The sequence below is a fragment of the Marmota flaviventris genome, chromosome 8 (assembly GCF_047511675.1).
Source record: "Marmota flaviventris isolate mMarFla1 chromosome 8, mMarFla1.hap1, whole genome shotgun sequence".
Lineage (NCBI taxonomy): Eukaryota > Metazoa > Chordata > Mammalia > Rodentia > Sciuridae > Marmota > Marmota flaviventris.
Genome location: NC_092505.1, coordinates 8,325,503 through 8,338,639, shown reverse-complemented (window position 1 = coordinate 8,338,639; position 13,137 = coordinate 8,325,503).

The window sequence follows — 13,137 nt, the reverse complement described above, 5'->3', positions numbered from 1 at the left end:
AAGAATGAATGGTCTCTTCATCGACAGGACCTCTGCTATCCTTCTGTCCTGGTGACAGATCTTACTCCACTCCGTCTACAGCACGATGCCTAAGAGTCCATGTCCCCTGATAGATGTATTCCTTGAGGCTGCAGACCATGTGTAACCCTGCCTTGCGACTCTGGAGGGTGTGGAGCCTTCCCAAAACATAGTTCACACTCCACACGTGCGTGCTGAACTCAGGCCCTGCTCTGCCTCGAGCAAAGTGACACCTAATCCAAAATGTGATCATTTGCATTTTTAGCTTTCAAAATCTTCGGGGCTGCACATCTTGTTCATGGAAATCAACATTTCTCTGCCCGCCCTGTATGAATGTTTCTTCCTGACCTTCCCAAGAGTAGGTTGATGACATTTAGAATTTGTGACAAGATACTACCCCTCGCAGGACCCCGACAAGGAGTGCAAAGGAAAGAGCACGAAGAGTTGAGGATCTTCGTGTACTTGGGCACTTCCTTCTAAAGCCATCTCCCCCACCAGCCTGGGCTCTAGAGGGCAGCTGTGCAGGGGACCGCCTGTGTGCTGTGGCCGATAATTATCTGTGGGCACAGTGAATAGCAAGGTCCCCAAGGCCATCACACCTCATGCCAGCTAACGGGCTTTCTCAAGCCCACACCTGCCTTGAACTAGTCGGTTACCACAGTTGAGAAAGCTGGAAGTGAGTGTGTCACGGCTTCAAGCATCAATCATTTAAAGAAGAGCCATAAAGAGTGGTCCTTCTTCTGGAGTGTGAATGAGTGAGATTCTAAGTGTACCGTGAGGACACTGTAATTGCCAGCAAATTAACTCCCAATGACGATGAAGAGGGAATGCTATCTCCTTTGGCTCCAGGACTATTTCCTCCCAAAGGTACTACTACTGTCCACATTAGGAGGAAGAACTCAGCTCAGCTCAATAGGGACTGTCCTTCTGCCGAGGGGTCACAGCTGCCACACAGCAGTGGCTGCAGTCAGCAGCATCCCCCATCCTCCTGGGGACTGGGGAGGCTTTGCCTGCAGCCACTGCTGTGGTCCCCAAGACCTGGCCCAGAGGGGCCCTGGCCACCAGAAGGCAGCTGCTCTCCACCCAGATCCTCTGTGGCACACTGGTGTTCCAAAATAAGGGGCAGGCATGTTTTGATTCTGTGCTCAGCAAAGTAACGTCATACTGAGACAGAGAGAGGCCCCCGGGATGATTTCCTATAACTTAAACAGAACCAGGCGCTGAGCTGGGGGGATCTTTCCCGCCCTTCCTCTCTTTACTGTGTGGCTCTCCTTTGAGGGTCCTCTGCACCCTGCAATTTTCCCTGATCCTTTATTCCAAAGGAATCTTTATGTTACTTTTTATTGTTGCATTATAATCATATATAATAGTGGAATTCATTATGCTGTCTTTGTATTTGAACCAAAGTTGATCACTCTCACTTCCCCGCACCTTCCCTTCCACTCTGTTCCTCCCTCCCACTGATGCACTTCTTCTATTGCACTGATCTCCCCCATTACTACTGTTAACCGAATGAGTTCATCGTGTATGTTCACATGTGGACAAAGTGCAATCTGTAGACTCCCTTCCCCAGGGCTTCCCTGGCCCCTCCCCTCCATCTCCTTCCTCTACTCTCTTGGTCCAATGGAATTTTATCAAAGGACCTCATTCAAACTAGATATTGGTAGTCCTATGTGTCATCGTCCCCATTTTAGATCATTTAGAAATCATTTAAAAAGGAGTCGGTGTGTATGTACCCCAGCGGATCCTTCCATATGTTAATGGACGGACGTAGGGATTCGACCATCAAGGGGAATGAAGTACTAACATGTGCCATGTGGACGAACCCCAAACCATGTCCCTAAGTGGGAGAAGTCAGACACAAAAGACTCCACGTGGATGAAATGCCCCGAAGCGGCTGAACCATCATGAGAGGAAGCAGACCATGGTGGTCAGGGACTGCTTGGTGGGTACGGTGTTTCTGTAGGAGGTGATGGAACTCTTTTGGAACGACACAGTGTGGTGCTTACACAACATCGTGAGTGTGCATAGTGTCACCGGTTTGTTATTTTTTAAATGGTGAATTTTACGGAATGCAAATTTCCCCTCAATTTTACAAGATGGGGATGGGAAAGAATCTGTAGGTGACCATGTGTGAGGCTCTTACTTAGGTGAAACTTCCGCTGTAGGGAAGGGGCAGTCAAGGAAAGATGTTCTACTAAGGAGCTTTCCTGGGGTCTGACCATCACAGGATCTAGTGAGCCTCTGCCTCAGTTGCCCAGCCTTTGATGTGGCCCTTCTGGGAAGCTGGGATTCTCTGGAAAGAAAGCAAGCCAAGCGGGCGTACAGCTTTCATTGGCACAGATCTGTCCTCTTTGAAGAAACAGGTACCGCGAGCAGCTGATGTTGACTGGAATCATGGTTAGTGCAGTGCTATTATCATTATCCTGTGCTGATCTTGTGTTTTCTGTGGCCTGAAATTAGATGGTGTGTTCACTTCCCCTTTTTCACGGGAAGGATTTTTGGTGTATGACTCCCCAATGCTGCAGCAGCAGAACCACACCAAAGCGAGGCCCTGGTGGCCACACGCAGCTGAGGGACAGGAGCTGAGCACACAGCTCAGGAGGCAGCACTGGTCTCTGGCTGCCGACACGTTCCCCTTCCCCTTCTCGGGCTGCAGCTCACCCAGGGCCTCCCCAGGGAGTGCTGCTGCCCAGGCTCTGCAGCCAGGGGCTGGAAGACTCCCCTGCTGGATCTTGATACGAGCAACGAACCCCTCCCAGGGCACAGAATCCATGTCATGAGCATTGAGCAGGTATGGTTTTCCTGTCCTGCCTTTTGATTTGGTTGAATGTACATTTGATTTTTCTCTTTCTACAACAGAAGTCACCAGAAATATGACATAGCTCTCAGAAATCACCCCAGTCGCTTCAACAAGGAAAATGGAACACGGAGCATTATTGACGGTGGTCAACTACCAAAATGGACTTTAGAAATCCCTAAGGAAATGGAGAGAGCAGCCATACCATACCATCTTGGCTATGGGAGAGTGAGGACATAAAAGAAGCCAAGACCAGGACAGAAGGCCCCTGAGACCTCCACCAGGGCTCGGCTGCCAGAGGAACTAGCCTGCTGGTGCTGAAGAACTTTCTGGAAGGCATAGGCCAGGGATGGCCCATGGAAGCAGGCCACCTGCTGTAGGAGGCTGTGGACAGGAAGCCACCAGTGGGAAGAGCAGGGTCTGAGGCACAGCTGGGGCAAAGCCGCCTGGGCCACTGGGCTACTGCGTTGAATAAGGGCAGCCCAGAACTGGAAAGGAAGGCTTCCTGCCACTGTCCCATCACACTGTCCCTGTGGCGCCCTCTAGGGATGAAATGAACATTCTGCCAGCCGACAAAGGAGGACGTTCACAGGGCCCAGCTCCAGTGTCATGAAGCAGACAAAGAAGAACCATGTGGAGCTGGAAACAATTAATGAAACTTGGCATCGACGGGGACTCTCAAGCTAGATCTGGTCTTTCTCTATTTTTATTTTTTTCAGTTGTCGATTGACTTTTATTTTATTTATTTGTGTGTGGTGCTGAGAATTGAACCCAGGCCCTCACACATGCCAGGCACGTGCTCTACCACTGAGCCCCAGCCCCAGCCATGGATCTGGTCTTACGTCCAGTGCAGGGCCACTCCTTCATGTTGGTAAGTGGCTATCATGGTGGCATGGCTCGAGGAGGGGATACAGACAGTGTGCTTCCCCCTGCCCCCCCCCCCCGGTTGACACTGCAGAGTGTACAGGCAGGATGAGACACACCATCACACTGTTGGAACTACTCTGAGGTGGAGGAGAAAGGTCCAGGGAGGGCATTTATGAATTTAGGAGTGGCCATTTTCGTCAGCCGGTTTCCTGTCCCTCCTGGCATCTGCCAGCTCCCAGCTGCTTCTCACAGTGCCCGCGGAGCGCCGGGTGCTTCCAGGCTCTCTCCTCCAGCACCTGCTGGCTGACTGCAGAAGAGGTCTTTGGGGACGGCAGAGCTTTTAGGGAAGGGTTCTAGGGTCCCAGATTACCTCTTGGAAGAGAGCATCCCTGGAGACAGGGTGGCCTCGAGGAGTCTGCCGAGAGCCCACAGGGTCGGAGTCCTGCTTCCAGTCCATGGACGGTGTTGCCATCATCACGACCTCTTTGGCTTCTGCACATTTATTCTAAGCTGGGATCAAGATGATTGAGTCTTTTGAGGTTGAAGGCTTATCAGCCTCAGGTTCACCCAGGACATTGTAAAACAAGGACTATCTTTGTTTTTCGTTCATTGAGCTATTTTGGACAAGTTACTCGACATGCTCATTTCACTGATCTCTGTGAGGATCAGGTAAACCCCAGATGGACCCACTTGAAATTCACAGGGGAAACAACCCCAAGAGGATCGCTTTTCCATGTTCAGACAAATTCCCTCTGCCTTTTATATTTGCCAAACTGCAAATAACACAAAATAAAAAGTAGCCTTCTTCCACTCCTTAACAGCTGCCAAATGACTCTGAAGGAACAAATTGTTTAAGATCACTCATTTTCAATTAAGAATTTCCCAACACATAGTTTGCTATTTCAATTGTTGACTTAAATATAATGTCAGCTTATATTGGGGTTGGTTAGTTGTCCAAATATTAGACCCAAATTTTGTAACTTTTGGAATCAAATTTCCAAGGGGAAAAAAAAATCATCATGTAAAGGAAATGGAAAACTCGGAAGGAGCATCTGATCTCAATGGGATGTTTTTAATTAGCCACGTGGGTAAAAAGTCCTGCCAGGAGTGCGGTGGCTCCAAAGAGAGTCCTAGCATTTAGCTCCAGCTCCACGCAAAGCCACATCTTCAGCACTTAGTTCAAAAGTAATTACCATCTAACTGGCACTCGGGTGGAGGGAAAGAAGAAGTAGCTGTGTTCATCTTGTGATTAAATGGCAATTAGCAACTAAGTGCCCCACAGTCACATGGTACTCACAGCCTCGCTTCCCTCCGCCCATACCACCAGCCCTCTGGGGATCAGAGCCCAATACATCAGTTTGGACCCTGGGGAATCCTGAGGCTGAGCCTCGCACCAGCTAGCATAGGTCAGATGGAGGCACGAATTAGTGGTTAAGACCACAAACCCTGCAGCCAAGCTTCCCTGGTTCCAAACATATCACCACTGTCCACCTGTCAACTCAGCCAGGTTACTTAACATCAGTACCCCTGTCTGCAAATGGGAGAAAGAGTTGTTTCTCACACATAGCTCGACTGTGAGTAATAACTGCAAGGTATTGCAGAGAGTTGCTGAGCGCCCATCAAAAGTGGCTAATGTTTCTGTAGTCAGCCCTTTCCCTCCCTGGGGCTGGAATAAATTAACTCTTTCTGCCAAAGCATCATCTAATGATAAAAAAAATAATAATTAATGTATTGTACTCCCAGACCCCCCAAAAATAAAACCCCTCTTTTGTGCCAGCCTCCCCCTTGAGTCATGAATTCGGGTTCATCCTGTGCCCAAGGGACCACCCTCACATATTCCAAATTGTCAATCAAGTAGAAGTATGTCCTGACTGGCAAGTGTTAATGCCCCAAAATAACGAGGCCATGGATGCAGACCAGACACTGGAAAGTCCAATGTCTCAAGACTGAAATGAAGGAGGATGAATCAAAAGAACATCAAAGGAGAGAAGCATGTGGTCAGCTCTTGATTGTCCACATTTACAACCAAAGTCCAGTTCTCTGACTGGCATCTCCTCTCGTCATTGTGAGTGTGAATCTGATGCAAAATTATTTTTAAGTTTAGATTTAAAACATAAGCAGAGCTGGGGTTGTGACTCAGCGGTAGAGCACTCGCCTAGCACATGAGAGGCACTGGGTTTGATCCTCAGCACCACATAAAAATAAATATATAAAATTAAGATATTGGCAACTACAACTAAAAAATAAATATTAAAAAAACATGAGCAGATGATAAGTCTGTTGCAAAACCATAGATGTGGGTGGCTATTCATCTACAACAGGAGGTGCCATTTGGGTTCCAATGCTTCTCCAGCCTCACCCCACTCTGCCATGGGTCACAGGTGCCTGCATTTCCCACAGCCCTTGCCAGGTGGCTTCTAAGTAGCTTTGGCCAGTGGCAGTCAATTCTGAACTCTTCATCTATGCTTGCAGTGACCAGTGAGGTAGCCACTAACCCCTGTGGCTACTGCCTATTTGAAATGTGGCCACTCTGAATTGAATTGTGTCAAAATTTAAAGAACACCCCATATTTTGAAGCCTCAAACTGAAAAAAAAAAACTATAAAATATCTCATCTACAGTTTTATATTGATTACATGTTGAAATTAGAATATTTTGGATATGTTAGGTAAAATGAAATATATACTATTAAAATGAATTTCTTCTTTTTATTATAAAATGTTAAACTGTGCTTTATCATGTTTCCACTGGGCAACACTGACTCTAGAAGTTCAGGAAATGAAAAGCCCTTCTGCCGTTCTCCTGGTCCGGACGGAGAACCTTAATGAAAAGCAGCAGTATTGATACATTGATGGGGTGGGAGGGGGGCCGGCAGAGCTAGCGGGAAAGATGGATGTGCTGGAGTTTCAACTTGCTGACGCCCGAGTCAAGCTTCAGCTGCCCAGAAAATAACAAAGGCCCAATTAGAGGTGCTGTCCGCTGGGCACAGCATCACTGTGTAAACGTGCGCTTCCCTCAAGGTCCAAGAGAGAATCACTTACAGCATTTTACTCTCACTGAGTGAAAGCAAGAAAGTGAGGGCCAGGAGTCAAAGTTTCAGAGGACTGAATTTACCCATTACTCCCCAATTTTAATATCATTCAAAACTGTGCATCAAGAATACATCTTGAAAGTCTACAAGGGACTTTTGAGCTGTAAGATATTCAGAAGAACACATATATATTCCACCTTACGTCTAGATAGCAGGCTTGGCGTGGAGCCTGGTATACATACATTGGGCGCTTAATGATGTTTGCTGAGCTGAACTAAATGAACAACTTTAATAAACTTCACAACTGCTGGGACTCGGAATCTGGTAATGTCGTTTAAATCAAGAAAGCAAAGATGCATTTTGAGAAATTCAGAAATGAAGTTGCAGAAAATAACGAGAACATACCACAACTCTTAAGTGCATGAAAACCTGAATCAGACATTTACACAGTCCATGTGTTGCTTCAACAACTGATTAGGACTTTGGTTTCATACTAGGTGGTTCTTTCCATAAAGAACTTGCTAGTTCTTTATGAGCTCTTTTGGCCACCTTCTTTTGTAAGTCAGGGACACTCAGCCACTGAGCCACATCCCCAGTCCTATTTTGTATTTTATTTAGAGACAGGGTCTCACTGAGTTGCTTAGCAACTCGCTGTTGCGGAGGCTGGCTTTGAACCTGGCTGGGATTACAGGTGTGCAACACCGTGCCTGACTTGGCCACCTACACGTGTACTGCATTTTACACAGACAAAGAAGAACAATTACTTAAACTTCCCTTCTTCCTTTGAATAGATCATGTGGGTACTGAGCGGAACTCGGGCTTTGGGGTGGATAAGACCAATAACAGGAATCACTAATGTGGTTTCTATTGAATGCAACGGATTCATTAGGTAGAATCATGTGATAAAGCAAGAGCACTACATTTTTACTCCATCCATCTTTGTCTTTGGGATTCCAGGGTGATGCTGCTGACAGTGCCACTCTGAGCTACATGAGCAGTCTTGCTTGAGGAAGGTGGCTTAGGGACCAGTGCTGCTGTTCCTCAGCTCTCCATCAGCAGTGGGGACTCCTCACTCTGAAGTCACTTGGAAACTACACTCGAAAAAACTACATTTAACTTCCCCAGCAACTTACAGGAATGAGACTCAAGTCTTTGGGAGTGTTCTCTTCTCCCGATCACGTAGCCTAGAGCCTGGATGAGACACGCACAGGGTCTTTAAACACCCCAGTGGCCGTTGTTCTCAGATGAGGGCTGAATAGTGGCCTCCAAAGGGATGTGTCTAAGTCCTACCCCCCCAACCTGTGAGTGTGAGTTTATTTGGAAAAGAATTTTTTGCAGATATAAATTAATATCTCAAGAGGAGATCATCCCGGGTTTAGGGTGAGCTGCCAAATAAATTTTATTTAGTTTTACGTGGTGCTGAGGATCAAACCCTCACACATGCTAGGCAAGCGCTCTACCACTGAGCTTCAGCCCCCGCCTCCAGAGGAGGCTTTGACACACTGTGTCAATCAGATTCCCATCAGTATAAAAAATGCCCGATATAATTAAGTTATAAAGAAAAAAAAGTTGTAGGGGCTGGGGTTGTGGCTCAGTGGCAGAGCGCTTGCCTAGCATGTGCGGAGCCCTGGGTCCAATCCTCAGCACTATACAAAAATAAACAAAAAAATAAAGGTACTGTGTTCAACTACAACTAAAAAAAAATATTGAAAAAGAAAAAAGTTGTACTTTGGCTCATGGTTTTAGAGGTTCTAATCTGTTAGTGGTTGGCCCCATTGTTTGGGCCTCTAGTGAGGCAGCTCTTCATGGCAGGGTTTACACTATAAGCCAACAAGCAAGGGAGAAAAAGGAAGGGTCTGGGGTCTTACAGTGCCCCTCAAGGGATGCCCTCAAATGCCTAAGGCCTTTCTTTTTTTAAAATTTTTATTTATTTTTTATTTTTTATTTTTTTATTAGTTGCTCATGACAGTACAATGATCTTGACAATTCATACATTTGAATCAAATGGGGTATGATTTCTCATTTTTCCAAGTGTACAGGTTGTAGAATCACATTGGTTATATGGACACGTATATACACACAGCAATACTAGTGTCTATTTTATTCTGCTGCCCTTCCTATCCCCCCTTCCCCTCCCCTCCCCTCCCAATCTAATGTGACACATTTCTTTTTTTTTCCTCACATCATCATACATGTATTTTGTTTTAACAATGAGGGTCTCCTTCCATCTTCCTTGCAATTCCCCTTCTCCCTCCCATTCCCTCCCATCTCTCTTCCCTATTTAATGGTAATTTTCTTCTCATGCTCTTCCTCCCAACCCCATTTTGAGTCATCCCCCTTATATCAGAGAAGACATTTGGCTTTTGTTTTTTAGGGATTGGCTAACTTCACTTAGCATAATGCCATCCATTTCCCTGCAAATGCCATGATCTTGTTATTTTTTAGTGCTGAGTAATATTCCATTGTGTATAAATGCCACATTTTTTATCCATTCATCTATTGAAGGGCATCTAGGTTGGTTCCACAGTCTAGCTATTGTGAATAGTGCTGCTACAAACATTGATGTGGCTGTGTCCCTGTAGTATGCTCTTTTTAGGTCTTTTGGGTATAGCCTGAGAAGGGAAATAGCTGGGTCAAATGGTGGTTTCATTCCCAGCTTTCCAAGGAATCTCCATACTGCTTTCCAAATTGGCTACACCAATTTGCAGTTCCACCAGCAATGTACAAGTGTACCTTTTTCTCTGCATCCTCGCCAGAACTTGTTGTTGTTTGACTTCATAATGGCTGCCATTCTTACTGGAGTGAGATGGTATCTTAAAGTAGTTTTGATTTGCATTTCTCTGACTGCTAGAGATGGTGAGCATTTTTTTCGTGTATTTGTTGATTGATTGTATATCCTCCTCTGAGAAGTGTCTGTTCAGGTCCTTGGCCCATTTGTTGATTGGGTTATTTTTTTTTTTGTTGTTTAACTTTTTGAGTTCTTTGTATATATAGAGATTAGAGCTCTATCTGAAGTGTGAGGGGTAAAAATTTGTTCCTAGGATGTAGGCTCCCTATTTACCTCACATATTATTTCTCTTACTGAGAAAAAACTTTTTAGTTTGAATTCATCCCATTTGTTGATTCAAACTTCTAAAACTAGTAAACGAACTCAGCAAAGTGGCAGGATATAAAATCAACATGCATAAATCAAAGGCATTCCTGTATATCAATGACAAATCCTCTGAAATGGAAATGAGGACAGCTACCCCATTCACAATATCCTCAAAAAAAATAAAATACTTGAGAATCAACCTAACAAAAGAGGTGAAAGATCTATACAACGAAAACTACAGAACCCTAAAGAGAGAAATAGAAGAAGACCTTAGAAGATGGAAAGATATACCTTGCTCATGGATAGGCAGAATTAATATTATTAAAATGGCCATATTACCAAAAGCACTTTACAGATTCAATGCAATTCCGATCAAAATCCCAATGGCATTCCTTGCAGAAATAGAAAAAGCAATCATGAAATTCATCTGGAAAAATAAGAGACCCAGAATAGCTAAAGCAATTCTAAGCAGGAAGAGTGAAACAGGTGGTATAGCGATACCAGATTTTAAACTATACTACAGAGCAATAGTAACAAAAACAGCATGGTACTGGTACCAAAACAGGCTGGTAGACCAATGGTACAGAATAGAGGACACAGAGACCAATCCACAAAATTGCCTAAGGCCTTTCGACAGGGTCTGCCTCCTAAAGGCCTCCTGGCCTCTGATACCTCCACCAGAACCAAACCTGTAGCTCCTTGGGGGACACTTATCCAAAGCATTGCACAGACACAAGTGAAGACAGAAGGGGAGAGTGAGGTGGCCACTACAAGCTGAAGGACTGCAAGCCGAGGAATGCTAAGTGTCGCTGGCAGCCACCAAATGCTAGGAAAGAAGAAGGGAGGGACCACCTCTGTCGACAGCTTGATTTTGAGCTTCCAGTCTTCAAAACTGTAAAAGAATGAATTCCTGTTGTTTGAAACCACCCAATTTGTGGCAACTTGTGATGACAACCTAATAACTCAGACATCAGGTAACAAAGCCCAGCAGAGCCCAGGGCTCAGAGGCATCTGACAGTGTGCACAGAGGGGAGGGGCAAATGGAGCTTCCCACAGCCATGAAGAGCATGCTCCCCAGCCCTGCTGCCGCGGCACCCCACAGGACATCACGACACTGGGTCTGCTAAAGGAAACTCACTTTCTTCCCAAGTAAAATCAGGAGAGGTCGTCTAGTTACACCTAGGGCTGGCATCTTTCTTTTTTTTTTTTTTAATTTTTTATTTGTTTTAATTAGTTACACATGATGGTACAATGACCGTGACATATAAAAACAAATGCCGAAAGTCTTCTCTGATATAAGGGGGTGACTCAAAATGGGGTAGGGAGGAAGAGCATGGGCTCGCATCTCGCTCGCACCCTTCCAACACACACACACACACACACACACACACACACACACACGCACGCACATGCACACACACACTCCCTGCCCACACAAGGAAGGTCACCTCCTTCACCAGCGTACACCCTTGGGCTCTCTTGTGAGTCTCCAGGGAGCAAGGACTGTGCTCTCAACCTCCAAATGGCCCAGGCACCGAGGGCCATGCCCAATACACATAAAGGTGTCCAAGTTTATTTCCAGTGTGTATCTGAATAACACAGGCTGAGTAGTTTATCAGGAAAGAAGTTTATTTGTCTCATTGTCCTGACGGTCAGAAAGTTCAACTCCATCTGGTGGTAAGAGGGACTGAGACTACTGGCTTATGAAGTCACAGCCTCATTGGATTAGGGCCCTACCTTTATGGCTTCCCTTATGCTTGATTACTTCCAAAGTCCCAAATACCATAGATTAACTTGCTATCCATTAAGAGGCTGTTAGGAGGGGCTGGGGCTGGGGCTCAGTGGTAGAGCGCTTGCCTAGCATGTGTGAGGCACTGGGTTTGATCCACATAAAAAAATAAATAAAACAAAGGTATTGTGTCCATCTACAACTAAAAAAGTAAAATAAAAAAATAAAGAGGGCATTAGGACCCTCACAGTGGGGATTAGATTCCAACACGAGTCTTGGCAGCGATATCCACAGTGTTACAGGGGCTTATTAATATCTGCTGAGTGGGCAGAGAAAATCAACCTAGGATTAAAAGCATCCTCCACTTATTGCGCATGAATCTACCCACCAGTGACACCTGTGTCTTCGTCCTAGTTCATTTCTCAAATATGTCTACTGACCGTGTCTCTGTGGCCAATACGGCACCTGGGCATCAGGCCACCTTCAGAGCCTGTCTGGATTGCAGGCTCCGACACGTGTACCCTGAGCTGTTGAACAGAGGCCCTGGGCACATCGTGTCCTCTCCTGGGCATTTGCATAATCAGCGTTGTCCCTTGTTTGTTCAAACTCCTATTCCTTCAAATCACCTAAATGCAGGGACCCCTAGGAAGTCTTTCTAGGCTTCCCCAAGAAGCTTTTAAGTCCTTCTTCCATTACATTATGGAAAACCCTTGGCACTGACACCTGGTAATGGCAGTTGTGCTGGGCTTTGTGGTGGAGAGGGAAGTCGTGGTATAGATATGATGCCCTCTGTCCTGGGTCCGCCCTTCTTCATAACCATCATCTGGCTGTATTGCACACATGCTTCCCCCACTACACCAGAAGCTCCAAAGGATGGGAGCAAAGTCTGCTCCCCTTGAAATCATGAGTAGCCAACAGGTAGATGACATCCACCAGGAGTCCCAGAGGACATGTCAGTCTTCAGACGCTGTCTCCCCAACCAAGCACCAGCAAACTATGGCCTGTGGGCCAAATCCAGCCGTGGCCTGACTTTGTACAGTGAAACCTGTGAACTAGAGGGACAGGACACAGATACTCAGGTGGCCCCACAAAGCCCAAAGTACTTAATATGAGACACTCTTCAGAAAAAGCTTGCGGCACCCCCCAGCAAACACCAGACTCGTGGTTTAAGTGTGGCTTCAATTTCTTCTCTGATTATCTCATCTTGGCTTATCCAGAAATCCTCCTAGGGGCTGGGAATGGTTTGGTTCCCAGATTGGGCTCGGGCTGCCCTGATGGGAACAGAGTGCTATCCACACTCTGAAAGGAGGTAGGTTAGCATTTTAAGAGCCAGGACCTCAGATTCCAAACAGTTTCCCTTAATCCACTATAAATTGAATACATAAGGTAAAAAAATACATATCATTTGTTGGGAAGAGGAGAAGGGTGTTCAGTTGCCCACAAAGCCAAGCCACTACCAAAACCTCCACAGAGAGCAAGTTCCTTTGAGAGAATCAGGACTGGGCTGGCACAGGAGGTCCATCTGCACACAGGATCTGCATTCCCATGAGCCCTGCAGACCTGCGTGGCTTTCCTGTTGTGCCTTTTCATGAGTAAAAC